The 17,795-nt window shown below is 42.4% G+C and overlaps 1 protein-coding gene across 1 annotated transcript in view; it reads right to left on the reverse strand.

Annotated features, from left to right (window-relative positions):
* The window catches only part of SGCD (sarcoglycan, delta (35kDa dystrophin-associated glycoprotein)), a 195,005-nt gene that overhangs the window by 97,135 nt on the left and 80,075 nt on the right, over positions 1-17,795 (reverse strand). The gene's annotated exons all lie outside the window — the stretch shown is intronic.

The raw sequence follows: 17,795 nt of genomic DNA on the forward strand, positions 1-17,795 counted from the left end.
TCACAGGAAAAAGAAAGCAATGTCTTCCTTAATGGGGGTCTTAATGGAGTATCTTATTTCTCCAGGCTCAGCTCAGAAGAGCTGAGGGCTGCACATGGGTTCATGGCAATGGTTAGCAGGACAGCAGCAGCAAGAGTCAACAACCAAAGCCAGCTTGGTGACCACCACCAGCACACAGGGTTGTCAAATGCTGCCTCTTCATGGAGACTGCACAGTCAATTGAGCCTCCATGAAAACTTACTCAGAAACATACAGAATAAATAGGGGCTGTGCTTTTGACTTCTCATCTTACTCCTTTCTTTCAGGAACAGGGGAGAGAAGCCCTTGTACAGCAGCTGGAATAAGAGGAAATGTGTTTCTCCTGTCTTTGGAGACACATTACAGTCCCTAAAACCATTCTGTGTAATACCTTTATTATACACATATGTAAAAACCATCTCTTAAAATGTATGCACTAAATCGAGGCAGCGTCTGGCTTAGGAATATATTAGTATCTTTAGAATTAAGGAAACAACATCTTACAAAGTAGAACTTTGGACTTGCATTGATCTGAAGTACAGGATGAGATAGAGACATATGGAGATTTGTAGATTCATTTTTGAAACTGTGTAATACAGCACAAAAGCAGTTTGGCTCTGTATGCCCATTTCACAGCTCTGGACTAATTAATATCAAGTAAACTACACCTGGCCTAGAACAATCAGTTTTATTTTATTTTAATTTTTTTGACAACACAAGTGAAACCAAGTCTTAAATAATTTTTCAAAAGCCCAGATGAGCTGGAGATGCAAACAAGCATTTTTGCCAAAAGAGAACAAATAATTTATGATGCCATTTAAAAGCTAGTAACTGCTTCTCTTACCTGAAAAAGTAACAAAAAAACCCAAACAACAACACCAAAAAAGTCCCTGACTTGATTATGATTCAGTGTGTGTATCAGTCCTCTGCATCATGGGACTAGAGCATCCTTTTATCTGTGTTATTCGTCAGGACAGATTGAATAATGACAAGTGGAGTGCCGAGCTGGAGTTCACTCGCAGATTGGTTAACATCATTTCATTCCCAGAACAAGTCTCATCGGCCCTTATCAGGAGTCTCTCAGAACTGTTTGAAAGTTACAGGCAGCACACCAAGAAAATTAATTGCCCTGTCTCCCTCCTAGTGTTGTCCAAATCTTGTTACCCTTATTCACACAAAGTAATTCAACGATCTTAGCACAAAGTGATGCTGCATTTTTGCTTAGTGCTACAAAAACCAGGAAACTATCATTTTTAGGGACCTGTGGAAGGCTCATCTTCCATTGGCTTGCACATGACATTTTCTTTTCCATCTACAGATCCAATTGCTCTTTAATCTAAATTTACTTGCAGCAATTATGAACTTTGCTCATCAACAACCCACAATATTAGTAGGGTTTTAAGAGAACCACGGTCCATCCTGCAACCACTCCTTGGACCCAAGAGGGCAGAGGCTGCTCCAGCAGTGAAGGAGCCATGTTGGCACAGGGATGCCACTTCTGGTTTATGACTAGGGATGTTTTTATTCCTTGGGAAATTTAACATTGTATTTTCAAAGAATGCAGACTTTCCGAGCTCAAGACCAGAATCTAGAAAAATATATGTGGATCAGGCTATGCTTTATTCTTTCAAGTCTACCCTGAGATTTCAGCTTTATGAATGAACCAAACAGGAATGATACAATGGGAAACAGTTGGTACAATAGACTGACCTGAGGGATGAACTGAGGGAGAAAGTTTTTGGTTAAAAAGAATGGCACCAACAACTCTGAATGCAAACAAGGATGGATGCAACTTTAAATGCTGCTTTCCTATAACAAATGTAGGCTGGATAATCACACCCTACATGGCAGCATGAGCAACTGTGAGTCTATGCCATGAATTCTTAAACACATATTTCATCAAATTCGGCAGCTATTACCTTGATTATTGCATTTACCTTCTGCTTTAGTGGAGACTTCACACACAGAAATGCAGTAAAGAAAATAAATCTATGGTTTGAGCCTTACACTTGTTCTCAAATGAATTTCTAGCATTTTACCTCACATCAACATCTGTGGCAGCTGCCCCAAACTACTCACAGCAGCACAGCCTCAAGTGAGAAGTGCTTTCCACCCATCTGAGTACTCCCAGTCCTGGGACTTGTTTAGAGATCCTCCCTGTGGCTGTTTTCAGTCATCCTAATTCTCAGGCAAGCTTTGCCTTAAAGGTTTTTAATATCAAGTGACTTTGTTCTCATTCAGATACACAGGTGAGAGTGCAAGTGCTGACTCATGGGGTAATAGCTGGATTGGGCTCCTGTTTCAAAAGCTGCAAATCTAAAGATATTCCTCCAAACAGATGCTGTGGTCAGATGGGCTGTTCTGCACAGAGACGAGTGACAGCAAAGTGCCACCTTACACCCACACTCAGCCACTCCTCCATCTACCCCCACATGCAGGGCACAGCACACCCACCCATCCCTCCACCCAGCCCTGTCAAACCAGTCAGCATTTCTAAAACCTACGCCTGAAAGTTTTCAAGGCAGTTTGGATCTTTGTGACAGAACTGAGAGAAAGAACCATTTATGCATTTATGCCCATAGACCTGAGACAAGCTAGAAATCTTCAACAGATGAAACTCCCCTAAACAAGCTCAGCATTCTTACCACTGTGCAACCCTTCTTGGGACCAGTCACCTTGTTGATCCAAGCTACACTTCAGCCCACAGGCTGGAATGCATCCAAGCTGGGCAACAGTAAAGAAGGTTTATAAACTAATTCAACACACATTTTTTACGTTCACCAGATTTGAAGACCTGGTTTTTGGTTTTTTCTTTCTTTCTTTAATTTTAATTTATAGGCTAGAGGCAATCATATTAAAGAAAATTTACAGTACTTCACTGAGAGCAAGGAAAAACACTGAGTCTGCAGGCCTCTCCAACACGGATCCTGAACAGATGTTTTCAATATCTATTTGCATTTTGAATTGAAATTAAAGGGCACAAATCTCAACGGCTTTAAGTTCTCTAGAAACAACTTGTGAATAATAACAAATGGAACCTAATGATCCATCGAAATGGATGATTTTTCAATTCTTCTTTTTGGGAAGTAAAGATTTAACTAACTAAACAAAATGAAAGAGAGAGAAGTGAAAAAAATATCAAATAATAAAATCAAGAACTTAAAACTGGATCTTAAAGCCCCAGCTAAAGCCTGACAGCCATGCAAAAGTCTGACAGCAGAGATAGGGTTTAGTATTCTCTTATTTGAGAGAGCTTTGAATCTCATTTAATTTTATCAGATTTAGAATCATTTGCTAAGGGCCAGACAGCCAACTAGTGTAAATCAGTTGAGCTCCATTAACTTCCACAGAATTACAGTTTCCAATTTACATCAGCTGAGAACCTTGCTGTTACGCTACTATTATTAGCTGCTATTTATAATGCAATAATACCTAGAGCAGTCATCTCAAACATGTGGCTCAACAGGCTGTCAGTGCCTGCAGACACTGTAAGACTCTGCTCCTCTAGCCCACATTGCCTAGAGCAGCTAAATTATCTGTATTGTACTATTTACTTCATATTCAACTATGTGCACTAGTTTCTTACTATTGAAGTCTGAGTGTAGGTTTTGTTATGATATATACAGATAAATATATAAATTATACACCAAATAATAATAATGCACATTATCATACAAAAGCTGTCTCCAAAAAAATTCATAGTGGCAATTTGCAAGGGATTAGGAAGGAGAAAACAGACCCAGAGAAATTATGTGGGTTTGCACAGAAGGCCAGCTGCAGAGCTGCTTGGAGAAGAGGAAGCCCAGCACAATCCAGTGTGATGGCTGTGCCACTTGCTTCTCAGGGTGTAAAAAATCATCCAAATTCAGAGCTGTATAGGGACACAACAGAGATTTGCATCCCTAAACTCTAGCAGTGAAAAGAGATAGTCTTAAGCTTAGAATTCCCCAATTTTAAAAAGAAGCTTCTGAAGCTGATGTGTTGGAAATACTCACATAAACTAAATTGAAGACTTAACTTATATGCTTAGCTTGGGTGGCTAGAGACTTTCCTCTACTGCCATTCAGTGCATAAGCATAACTTGGATGCCCTGAATTATTTTCTGAAGGATTTTCATTCTCCCTGTTGGCTATTCAGAAGACACTAAGGAACTCCCCTTCTTGCAATTTGACAGCAAAACAGATTGATAACAGGAACAATTCTCCACACCCGTCTTGGGGACAAAGGTTTTGATACCTTCTCATATCTCTGCTCATGGTTCATTTATGAGGGCTATACATCCTACTCAGGCCCTGTCCAAAGAACAAACCATCTGTGCCCACAAAGCCCAGCCAGTCACAGATCTTCATGTTACCTAGGGGATGTTTTCTTCCTGACTGTACAGCAGACAGAAACATCAGAGGTCATGCCATGCTTTTGGTCCACTTCCTCTATTTGCTACTTGACCTTCACACAGAATCAGGGAGAGCTTTCCCTCACACCCACTAGACTACCTGCAGATCATGTTTCTTGTTTAGACTTGTCTGCTTTTCTGCAACATGTAGTGAAGGGAGACCCTGATCAGAAACTTGAAATCCCCTTTGGAGACAAACCAGACTTTTCTCTGAGGTTTGGCATTGTCCTGTTCTCACACCCAGGCAACATGGGAAGATGGAGACTGAGATGCACAGATTTACTGGGACAAGGAGGAGATAATCAGAGAAGAGACACCAAAGAAACAAACATTCCCAGTAACAAATGCAGAATGAGGCCTATATCTCATGGCATGATCAAAACTTTGCAGCATTTCTAATCAAAGCAGCCTGTGTTCATTCCCTGGCTGGCTCCCTGTTTTGAAGCTGAACTTCCGTTCTGTTCAAGGGCTCAGGGAGAGAAATCTAGTGCAGATCTTTCTCTTTTTATTATGAACTCCCACTCAGTAGACTTCAATCTTGCAAAGTGCTTAAGCTTATGCAAAGTCCCTCTGCAGCAAATGGGACTGTTCACATGCCGGACGTGCAGCCCTTTGCTGGATCAGGGCGGCAGCTCGGTTCTTGTCAGGCTTTCCGAGCTCTACACATTCTGTTCAAACATTTTCTGAGGCACACGGGTTAGTGATAAATATAAAAAGCCCTCTCTTCAGGTTTTTTTTTTCCTCCAAGACTGTGACACACTGCTGAGTTCTACAGTACTGTGCAGAGATCTGCAGAGCTGATCTGCTACCACTGCTTGTCCACCATGAGGCAGTGAGTGCTTGCACAGGCATAGACCATCTCTGAACTTACAAATATGAAGGAAAAAATTTCCATTAGGACCCAGTAACTGTTACTTGTTTACAGCAAATACCATATGAGAACATCTTAGTTTAACTCTGTCAATAATTCAGCCGAGCACAAATCCTGAGCCATTTGCTGGGTTTGTGCTGCTCTCTAGAAGACGACTGATCAAGCAACCCATTAATATTTCACAGCTGGGCTCAGGTTGACTAGCAGTAATTATTCCACAGATTACTTTTTCATTTCAAGTGCAGCTGGTCATCCATTACTTTCTCTACAGCTTTGAAGGTCCAATAATTCCAATTATTTTTATCAACAGGAGACAGGTAAACTGGCTCTATGGAAATCTTCCCTGACATGGGCACGGAACAGGTGACTGGAAGCCCATCTCCCTTACAAATCCACTCTTGAGAGCTAAGATGTTTGTGTACAGTGGCAAACTCCCTAATTTTCCAAACTAGGACTCAACATGCATTACTGCTGTAAGAGCCTGTAGCTTTGGCCTGTGCTTAAAACTGGCAGTCAACTGGCAGTCACTAAGCTTTCCCTGTGTGCTCAATTACCTTGGACAGGACTGGACCATCAACTGTCCATTAATGAAGACACTGGCCAAATCTGTAAGTGGCATACTTAAAAAAAGTAAAGCTTTGAAGTGCCATGGGCAACAATGGCCTATTTGGTCCCTGAAGGCCATGTAGGATCTTCTTTATTAATCTGCTGCCCCACCAGTCATGTAACATAGTCCAGGCAGGACCACTGGTTTGAGCTCTTGGAGAACTGTCTGTGACTGAAGGGACACAAGGGCGACTGTCTCACACCAAGGGCATCTGCTGAATCCTGATACTGAAATGAAGGATGGCTTTCACAGGACACTGTAGCAGGAATTGCCTGCATTGCTCAGAGTAAAGGAAGACTTTCAAGCTCTCCCAGACCCCTCGCCAGCTATCCCTTTGCATACAGCACCATGACTTTCGGAAGGGAGCTCAAAACCTACAGCGGCCTGAACACTGAAAACGATAATGACAGAAAGGGTTCACTGTGAAACTGACAGCTGGATCCGGTCTGCAAGTATGCATTTAGTCTTGGAAACATTAGCTGGATTGAACCTGACTGCTGATGAGTTATTCTCCTTTGCTTGACTGGAAGGTCATAAACATCCCTGATATTAATGGCCTGGCAGAAGTCAAGGCTCCATGCAGATGGACTCTTCTCTCCCCATTCCTCATTCACTGTAGAACTTTCTGCTCCACTTGTTCAGCAAGTGGGCACTTTGAATAATGTGGGAAAATGCCACTTATCTATTCATAAGGTTACTCCATCTCACTGCTGCAGTACTGCCAAGTTTGCTTCAGGACAGAATTTTATTCTTCACCTATTTTTTTGTAATCTAAAGGTCCATTTAAGAGATCTGTTCCACAAAATGATAATTCTGGTACTCACTGCTCTGCTCTAACAGCAGCTACATTTATTTCATCCCTTCAGTGGGAGTAAGATTGCTTCTCTGACTCAGTGGGAGGGAAACTTCTGTGATTTTTTTCATGCCACTGCTTGAGTGTGTGCATTGCAGCAGCTCCTCCTACATTAGGACTGGGCTAATAAGATTAACAAAATAAGACTGTAGGTCTCTTCCTTTCCCCACTATTCTGTTCCAAGCTTTTCTTCTCAGTGCCACTCACAACCAAAGTGACTCAACATGTGTGCACTTGCCACTCTTAGCACAACTCCACACATCACTAGAAATGCAGAAGCAGTGAGACTTCAGAGGAATACAAAGCCCAGAGGCAGAGGGGTACTCTGGGGATAGTCTCCCCACAGACTGTATTGCAGCTATTGCCTCAAACCTACATTGCTGACCATCCTTGGGATGTCCCTGCTTTGCTCAGATGCAGGAATCTGCATGTTTCTACAAAGCACTATACGGAGACATACCTCCCCAAAGCGTGGAAACAATTATCACCAGCAAGTCCCAGCTTTCTACAGGCAGGTATTACATGTTTGTGAATGCTGAACTGAACTTCTCCTCTCAGGAAGCTGCTTGTAAAGCTGAAGATCCAACTCTGCCCGGTGGCAGTGCCAATAACAGCCTCATCTGGAAGCCAGACTATCTTATGCCAGACACAAAAGATTGTCCCTACACAATGCATGCATTTAAAATACTTGGAAAGAGCTACAAAAAGTGCCCTTATTCCAGCTCACTGAGCTTTATGCATGCATAATAGTCAGAAAAGTTACAAGAAGATAATTTTATTGGCTATAATAACCCGTCTTACAGAATCCCTGAAGGCTCACTCCACAATCCACCAAGCACAGGAGCATCCCAGCGGGTATGTATACATTAGTTCTTTTTAAAATGAGCAGAAAGTTGCTCTGGGAGCAGCTGAGAACAGAACACACTGCCACACTCACCTCCTGGCCATGCAGGGACCTCAGAGATGACTTGCAGACCCTCCCACAGAAAGTTTCCCTAAGCATGGCTGCTATTATCCAAAATTCCTTCCAGCAGCCTAAGCCAGCTGGCCTGCCCAGCCCTCATAGCACCCACCAGGCTCCAGGTGACAGTTCCCAGACACAGCCTCAGCTGAGCTCTTCCTGTCTAAAGGGCAGCAGGTTTTTTATCAGGAATTCCTACATCCCAATGTGTGCCCTCCTCTATCTGGAAAGCTGGGGCAATTAAATATTTAACATACTGAATGAGAGCACTCCCAGCTAAGAGGAACAGCAATTAAAGACCTGCTGACTCATTGGGTATCAAAGGGGAAGTGACACAGTGGGGAACAGAAATATTCTGAAGGAGCCAGAAGTTTGCAGTGCATTGGGCCAGGAATTCCAAACAAGCTGGGAACAATATTTGCTTAACATCCCCAGCGGGGAGCTGCATCATCAAGAGGAAAAAACAAACAAACAAAAGAAAATGGGTATTTCCAAATTTATAAAGAATACATCCTTTCTCCTGCAAGAAAAAGGATGGAAGATGGCAGTGTGATGATTTTAGATGCCTGCAACCTCACTGTAGGCCACAAGGAGCAATTTAGGTATTTTGGAAAACATGCTCTTTCACCTTTCTCTGCAAGCTTACCCACTTCTATGTGAATTAATCAGGCATGCACATAAATTTTATTATAGGGCCAATCATGACATGTCTGCTCATGCGTGTGCTATTTACTGGCCCTGAATCAATGCCCTGACTGAAGGAAGATATGTTGGAGTCTGATCACAGATATTGGAACTTAAGGTCACACCTGATTTTGCTTGAGCAGAAGACTGTGTGTTTAGTTGCTGAACCAGCATACTGATGAGACTAATGAGAAAGGATTAGAAGGCAAACCTCAAGTCCAATTAACTCTTCCATGAACATAAGGAAAACAAAACTGCACCTGCAGACATTAATATCCACATGAGCACAACTGCAATGACTACACAGGTTCTGGAAGTGCCAATACTACATGTAGTCACTTGCATTTTTCTGTGATTTACTGTCAGGAGAAATTAGGTTTCCAGTTGGACTTAATGATCTTAAAGGTCTTTTCCAAAGTAAATTACTCTATGACTAAAAATCTAAGAAATTCAGAAGTTCCTGTAGCTGGTGATGCTGAACTCACTGCTACAGATGAGCTTGTGGCATCGCTCTATGCTCAGCAGCAAGACAGGCAGCAGCACAGAACTGGACAGGAGTCCCAGTCTGGTTGCTAGACAGATTTAGCACCTTCATTACTGCAAACCATGCTGAAAAACATAAGTCACTACAGGACCAGTGACTTATAACTTACCAGCCATTCCTCTGGGAAAATGTCCTTTATGTCACCATATGGCTTATGTCTCCAAATGTTAGAATGCAAGACAAATAAACTTCTCACTGCAGTACCAGAAGTCTGATTTACGAACTACAAAGGTGAGTCAAAGCTGCTGTTTCTGTCTTCTCCAAAAATGTTCCTCCACTTTCTTTCCCATAAACCTTCCTGGTGTCCTGCAAGGATCCCCACAAAATTACCTATCCATAGAGACAATATCCTGATTCCACCTCCATCAGAATGTCACCTGAGTGATCCTGTACACCTCAGTTCAGGTGCTCATTTTTAAATTTGGCTAACCTTAAAGCAAAGTGCCCTTTAAATACATATCACTTTAGCCCTAAAATACTTAATCATTAATGATTTAAAGCAGAAAGGAATTTAAGTGAGTTAGACATCCTGTAATAGGCCTTTTGACTAGGGCTATTAGGAACATTTTGGTTCAGTTCAGACATAATTTATCATCCTGAGTGGAATTCACCTGAAAGGTAGGCAGTGCCTCTTCTAGCTGTTCTCTTCAAGAAAAGAAAAAAGAGAAAAAAAAGAAAAAAAAGAAAAAAAAAAGGAGGGGAAGCAAGGGAAAAAAAAAAAAAAAAAAAAAAGAGGTAAGGGGGGAAAATTCATTCAGCTTTTCTGATTTCCTAATATCTTAAGGTTGTGAATCACAGATAGATTCCAGCTAGGCATTTACTGCTGTCTTTAATAGTCAAAGCCTATCAGAAACCTCCCAAGGCTAAATACAGAGGAGAAAGCAAAAAGTAATCATTCTATATTGCAATCCCTGGTAGAAAATACCTGCTGAAAGAAGGTTAAAGCACTGTAGACTGGTCTCCTTACCATTTCTAACTCAATAGTTAATTGTTGCTGCTTGGCCAGTTCCTTAGCCAGACCTCTGCAGAAGCATCCCCTAAAACTAATACACTTTTGGATAGTGACAGTAAATTAAAAAAAGGGCACAGCCTAGCTGTTATATAGCAACAGGGCCATAAAATAAGACATTCCAGCATCTATGTGTGATTTTTAGGCTGGTGTCAACTTTCAGTGATGTGCCAGTTACTCTGTGAAAGTCTGACAGGCTTTATAAGCATGGCTCATTTTTATATGGGAAACATATAAAAATGCTGATGCATTATACTGTTGTATATAAACATGAAAAATAGCAAAGGTAAGCCAGAAAAGGTTTAAGTCCTTCAGAATGTAATAGAAAAAATATCCAGCCATCTTTCTGAGTGATTACAGAAAATTACATCCCTATCAAAGAGCTGTGAAAGATAACAAAAAGCTGCTAGGATGGACATGTTCTCTGCCTAATTTAGGAGATTTTGAATGTCATTTCTACCAAGCCATTTCATTGCTCCTAAGTTTTAAAGATATTTTTCCTATACAGAGAAGCACAGAAAGGGAATGAAATACCTAAACACCATGTTCTCACATTACATTGCAAACAGTGATGTGTATTACCTTTCTTCCCTCTCCATAATTTAAAAATCCATGTCACAATATTTCTTTAGGCGTGGACTATCCTGGCACTGTGCAGAAATCTGGGTACATCTGGGCTGGCAGGTGACAGCACAGGAAAAATATCATATTGAAGTAGGAAGGTATGTTCCTTTGATTATAACAAGATGATGTTGAATGCCTGACTTGGCAGGGCTGTGGATGATCTTTACCAGAACTAAGGTCAAGAAAGATTGGAACTTATTAAAAATAAATACATTAGTTTGCCTGTATGTTTTGCTAGCAAACGTGGATGGACATTAAGGAGAGCAAAGTGCACTCTCTGACACTACCATCGACAGCGAATTTTTAAAAACTCTTCATTTACTCATTAAAACTCAATGGAGACACCTCTGATCAAACTCCTTATCCACAGGACAAAAAAAGAGGTGCAGAAAAACGGTGATCAAGCAACAGGCCATGGTAATGAAGAGCACACCACACCCACCAAGGTCATCCATCCCTCAAGCCCACTGCACAGACACAAGGCCAGGTTGCTGCCATGTGACTGCAGCCTGGGAGCACAGGCAACTGCTTTGCTTCCACTTGTTATCATTTTAAAGGATTTTCACATGGGGCTGGCAGCTTTGGTAACCGATTAGTGTATATTACTAAGACAATTCACAGGGCTTCTGTAAGCCAGAAGGAGTCACGCTGGGAGATCTGCTTTCTGCTCTAAATATAGCAGCACAGGCAATGAAATCCAAGTGCCAGATTTCAGTGGGATTTCCCAGGGTGAAATGCATTGCACACATGGCTCATTAGAGACCTTTAAAACAAAAACAAGAGCTACAGATTGCACCAGTGTATTCCCTTCCCGGTGCTGTTACTGAAAACATTTTGGATGAATGGTGGTCATTTCCCCACCATGAATCTCATCATCTCTCTACACTTGTTTTCGGCCAGCATTCCAGCCATCTCGCCCAACATCACTGATCATTGTGACTTAGCAGTTAATTTAGCCATTTAACTTCACATTTCTTATTGGATGCATTGATTTTAAGGACAGGAACACATGGAATGAGGGAAAATAAATAAATAAATAAATTAGAACAATAGGTTACCCTCATTTACTGGAGTTCATGAATAATTGTCCACCATTTCCAGGTTCCTGTGCCATGTCTCCAAAGCTGGGAACCTGCTTTGTAAGACTTCAGAGCACAGATCTGCAGTTGTTTCCAGCTATTTCTATACACAGAGTTTTCTTGAGCTTGTTTTGTGCCACATAAATTCTCACAGCATAGAATCATAGAATCATAGAATCATAGGGGTTGGAAGGGACCTCGAGAGATCATCTAGTCCAACCCTCCTGCCCGAGCAGGGTCACCTAGAGTACATCACACAGGAACGCATCCAGGTGGGTTTTGAATGTCTCCAGTGAGGGAGACTCCACAACTTCCCTGGGCAGCCTGTTCCAGTGCTCTGTCACTCTCACAGTAAAAATTTTTTTTCGGATATTCACCTTGAACCTCCTATGCTCCAATTTACACCCATTACCCCTTGTCCTATCACTGGTCATCACTGAGAAAAGCCTAACTCCGTCCCCCTGACACTCACCCCTTACATATTTGTAAACATTGATGAGGTCACCCCTCAGTCTCCTTTTCTCCAAGCTAAAGAGACCCAGCTCTCTCAGCCTTTCCTCATAAGGGAGATGTTCCACTCCCTTAATCATCTTTGTAGCTCTGCGCTGGACTCTTTCGAGCAGTTCCCTGTCCTTCTTGAACTGAGGGGCCCAGAACTGGACACAATACTCCAGATGTGGCCTCACCAATGCAGAATAGAGGGGGAGGAGAACCTCTCTTGACCTACTAACCACACCCTTTCTAATGCATCCCAGGATGCCATTGGCCTTCTTGGCCACAAGGGCACAATGCTGGCTCATGGTCATCCTCCTGTCTACCAGGACCCCCAGGTCTCTTTCACCTACACTACTCTCCAGCAGTTCAGCCCCCAACCTGTACTGGGACATGGTGTTGTTCTTCCCCAAATGTAAAACTCTGCACTTCCCCTTGTTGAATTTCATCATGTTTCTCCCCGCCCAACTCTCCAGCCTGTCTAAGTCTCTCTGAATGGCAGCACAGCCTTCTGGTGTGTCAGTCACTCCTCCCAGCTTAGTGTCATCAGCAAACTTGCTGAGGGTACATTCTATACCCTCATCCAGGTCGTTGATGAAGATGTTGAACAACACCGGTCCCAGTACCGACCCCTGTGGGACTCCACTAGTCACACACCTCCAAACAGATTCTGCCCCATTGACTACAACTCTCTGACTCCTTCCTTTCAACTAGTTCCTAATCCACCTCACTACCTCATCACCAAACCCATACCTGATCAACTTATCTACAAGGATGCTGTGGGAGACGGTGTCAAATGCTTTACTGAAATCAAGATAAACCACATCTACCGCTCTACCATAATCTATCCACCTAGTAATTTCCTCATAGAAGGCTATGAGGTTAGTCAAACATGATTTACCCTTGATAAAACCATGCTGACTGCTCCTGATGACCCCCATGTCCTTGATGTGCCTGGAGATAGTGACAAGAACAAGTTGTTCCATCACCTTTCCAGGGATGGAGGTGAGGCTGACCGGTCTATAGTTACCCGAGTCCTCCAGGTAAACAACAACAAACCCAAACACCAAAAAAACCACCAAGCCAGGACAAAGTCGTATTTCCAATTGCCCAGATATTGTTTATATGTCAAAGTTTAAATCCTTTGCAGCCTGCCCTCTGGAGCTGTGTGTTGCCAGCCTGTTCTACTCACATTTACATCTGTGTAACCTGAAGCTATGCCATGGATTTACATCCCTCTAAGAGGAGAGAAACAAGTCACCCATCAAACAACTGGCTACTCCATGTTTATTTTCATTTTCAGCTCAAAGGAAAAGGACCAACAAGGCATAAAAACTTCCAATTAGAAGAAAGGTGTAATGGCAATAAAAGTAGCTCCACTGCAGAAAGGAACCAAACACCTCCGTCTCCTAATACACACAGTTTTCTTGGGGAATGTACAAGACCAAATCCTGTATAACCCTGAGAAAGGCTATTATCTTTAGTCAATAGGTCTTGACATACAACTTCAAATAAAGATGAAATTTGCCTTATAATCTATACCTGCTGGTGAAATGAATCACTCTCCCTTCTAGACAATGTATTTTTCTGTAAAACCACAGCAGAATTGCTGGGATCCACCCAGTCTTCCTATAACCCAGCTATCATGTGCTCAGGCTAAAGTTCCTCCCCTTCACAAGATCCAAGGTTTTCCTGTAAAGCTTCTATCAGTCTGTGTTGATGACCTTCCTCTGTAAAGAAATGCTTGATTCAGAAGCAGTTTGTGTGCACAAGTACATAATTAGAAGGAATTCCCATTCTAGCATACAGGAGAAGTAAAGACTGTGAAAGGCATTTGATTTACTAGTTTCCCAGAACAAGACTTCTTAATATCTTGTTTTGAAAGATTAAATATTTGTTGTCAGAAACAATACCACCCTACTAAATAATCTGATTCAAAATCAGCACCTACACACATCTATATGACTTGCACCGACACAAAATGCATATGTTTCAGGGCTCTGCATACATAACTACAGGTAATTTTTTTCTTTCCATAAAATGAAGAGGTGCACTTTGCCAACCATGTTTGCTTGCTAAGAATTAACAGAGGTAGGTCACGCATGTATTCATGTATTTAACTGTAGCTGCAACTTCAAAAAATATGACAAATCGACTGCTGACAAACACTGACATTTCCATTACTGACTTACCTGTAGCCCTCTAAGAGGTCACTCTGAAAGATTTCAGTCCATCTAGACATTTTATGTGTTTCAGCAGGTATTAAAGAGAACCTTCAAGATGATAAAAAGCAGAAATCAGACGCATAATTCTGCTGACTTGTGCGATATAAGGCGTTAATGCACAATGCGTGAACAGGAAAGCAGAAGCCTCTCATGTTTTTCAATACCAGTATCTTCAGATGAGAGAATAAACAGTAGAAGATGGCCACATCTGCTGCTACAACGTAGACACTTACTTTTGTCATGCCTGTTTTCAGATCTGTAATACCAGGAGGGATTTTAATAGAGCCAAAGGGTGCAATCAGAGGGACTGTGCTGCCAGAAGTGGCTCAGAAACCCTGATAGTTGTAATTAAGCAGAATGTGTAATTGAAGTGCCACACGCTGGAGTCTGAGGTGGTGGCTTTAACATGTGGTGCCGTGTTCCTCCCCAGACATGGCACCCACAGACCCCATCAGACCCTTCCAGCCACAGCTCACCTCCTTGCACCAGACAGGGCAGCACCTCAGCGAGAGGAGTACAACTGGTTCCCAACAGCTGTGCCACAGATGATGGGCTATAAAATGCTGTGGCTGCCTTAGGGGCACACTTCACATACCAGGATTACTGGGGCAAGGTGCTGGCAAGCATCCTAGAAAAAGTTGCCCGAACCCATATTCTCATGTCAACAACTGCCAAACTATAAATGGTTTGTCATGAGAAAGATTCACTTCGAGTGGCAACAAAGACAGTCCTGGTAGACTTGGAGCCCTGTAAGGGGGAGGATTGTGGAGATATTTGAGATATTCCCGACCACAGAGGTAGTGCCTGTGTGCAGCTCCACTCACCTCAGGCTGGCAAAGCCCTCTCCTGAGCTTCCTAGGACACACCGATTTGAAAAGCTTGTAATTTTCCTTTAGAATAACCAAAATACCATTGGAAGTCAACAAGAACCATACAGAACTAGAAGCCCATGATGGAAATGAAACCTTCAGGAAGACTTAGGCAGGACACGTGTATTTGCACCCCCTACAGCCACCTGCACGGCCAATTTGGCAGGGTGGACTTTGCTCTTAGATTTCTCATAAATGCACCACAAACCAGGCTTTTGAGTAATTGAACTTTAATTTTAGCTGGCTAACCAACACTGAAGATTGATTTACAAGGACCCTTGCTCACCTTAAAGGCATAAGGATAAACTAATTTTCAGGGATCCTGTGTGTGGGAGCAAACTTTTCATATTTGAAGGTTTATTTTCCTTTTCCTGTGGTGGGGTGGAAACTCTAAAGACTTCAATTAGAAACAATTACTGGAGATGCAGAGGCTTCTCTGAGGTTAAGCTGCCCTTCACTTTCTCAAGAGAAGCCTTTCATTAAATGCAAATAATCACAAATTTCATATAGCAGATTACTGTAATTTCACTATTAGTTACTGGACTCATTTAAAAAGGAAAGAGGTGGGCAGTAGTGCTGGGCGGACACAAAGTAATGAGAATTCAAGAGGTCAAGGCTGAATTACCTGCGTAAATCTATTCTTCTTCTATAAATCTGTCTGCAACCACATCATTTCAGTGTTAAGAGGTTGTCCTTCATGCAAGTGCACCGGAGTGTAGTCCCATAGAAACTTGGGCCTCAATACAAATAATTACCTCAGTCCATCTTAGTGTTGACCATGGCAGTGAAGGCAGGATGGGTAATAGGGAAGATGTAATTGAAGTGGAAATGACCAGAACTAAAATGCAAGCTATGATGAATTCAAATGGTATATTCAAGCTCATCTCCATGGCCGAGCTCTGGAAGAACATGCACATGAAATAGCAGAAAGTATTTAAAATACATCTATCAAATCAGGTATGGTAGCGTGTAAGTGGAGAAGAGATAATACAGCTCTGCAGGAGGGGAGGGGAAAGGCAGGCTCCACACAACCACAGGTCTCCAGTTCTGTCCTCAAAACCATCAGTCCGTAGAGCAGTTTTGGACAATTACAGAAGTAAAGAAATTAAATGCATAAAATTGCTGAGAGAATAACACCCTTTGTTTAGTCAAACACAAGCTTATCATAGCTAAGGGGCAGCAGTCAGCCCACGAGCTGAGGCTTCATCTGCAGAAGATGGAGGGTTCTGCTGCTCCATACTTTGGACAGTCATTTACAGCATCAGAAAGAGCTGCCTCTGTCCCCTTTCCATGGATTACACCACAACCCAAGATGCAAACAGCAGGGGCTTGGGAACAAACACCAAGAAACATTTTAAGAAGCAGCTTTCTGAAAAGCTTATGGTTTTGCAGTTCCAGGACCAGTTGAAGGAAGCATGAAGACTACTCCATGCAGTACCTCAGCCTTAAGGCAGCTACAGAGAAGGAGTCCTTCAGAAGAATTATATTATTGCTACAGCAATGGCTGCTAACTTTTCAGAGCTGAGAAGGTCATTGTTCTCTGCCATGCAGGGAGTTCAGGAGGTATGTCAGGAAGCTCAGAAGGAAAAAAAAAAAAAAAAAGCCCAAGAAACAGAGAAGCAGCAGTGAAAAACTTACTCTATAGCTCAGCTTGCCATGTCATTTCTGTGTGGATTCCCAAATTAAATAATTTCTCCTAGTGTACTGTGAGAATATGGGGAGGGATCAGCTTGCAAGCTATTCAAAGGATTAATTGATTATTGGCATTTCAGCAGCAAGCTTGGTTTTGTTCTTTTGCACATTTATAATAATACCTTTTACTTGTTCTCTAAGAGACAAATCTCTCCCTGCTTCAGAACTGCTAGACTGAAGATCTTTTGTTGGCACTGAGATGAATGTTAATGTGAAATATCTTATTTCTCAGATGAAAGAGAAGCTGAGAACAATCTCCTCTGAAGGAAGGGGGCAGAAGGTGGGATCTGGGATCAAGAGTTTGACTCACCCCCATGCACAGCCTACCCATCCATGCCCTCCTCACTCTTTGCCAGGTCCTGCTGCCATCGCTCCCTGGAGCAGCTGCTCCTGCCCTGATAAAGCTTCTCACCCTACTCCCCACAGCACAGCAGGGACATGGGGCACCAGCATATGGGACCCTCTCTGTTCACAGGCAGAAATGCCTGGAAAGGAAGCATTATTCCAGAAACCAAATGCTCAACTTTACATCCACAAACCAGCCAAATCCCTGCTACTTTTCTCCCTTCTCCATCTATTTTGGTTCCTCTCTTCCTGGAAGGGGCCAGACAAAGCCATAATGTATTTTTAATGCAGCAGTACATTTTCCTGCTGTGGATATATGCAGGAGATTGGCTATTGAGGCTTGACAGTGTGGCCCATACAGCAAATCTGCCAGAAAATGTTTTGCCTGTGTGCATGCATGGATCTGCAAGCATGAGGATGGGGTGTTGCTGAGTTTTCAACAGCTTCCTGCAAATCAGTAGTAGAACTAACCAAGAGATGCTGGGTATCGAGATTTAAGGGCTAAATTCTTGGGTGTTCAGTAGGAAAA

This window comes from Chaetura pelagica, unplaced genomic scaffold (genome assembly GCF_000747805.2).
Source record: "Chaetura pelagica isolate M959 unplaced genomic scaffold, ChaPel_1.0 scaffold356, whole genome shotgun sequence".
Classification (NCBI taxonomy): Eukaryota; Metazoa; Chordata; class Aves; order Apodiformes; family Apodidae; genus Chaetura; species Chaetura pelagica.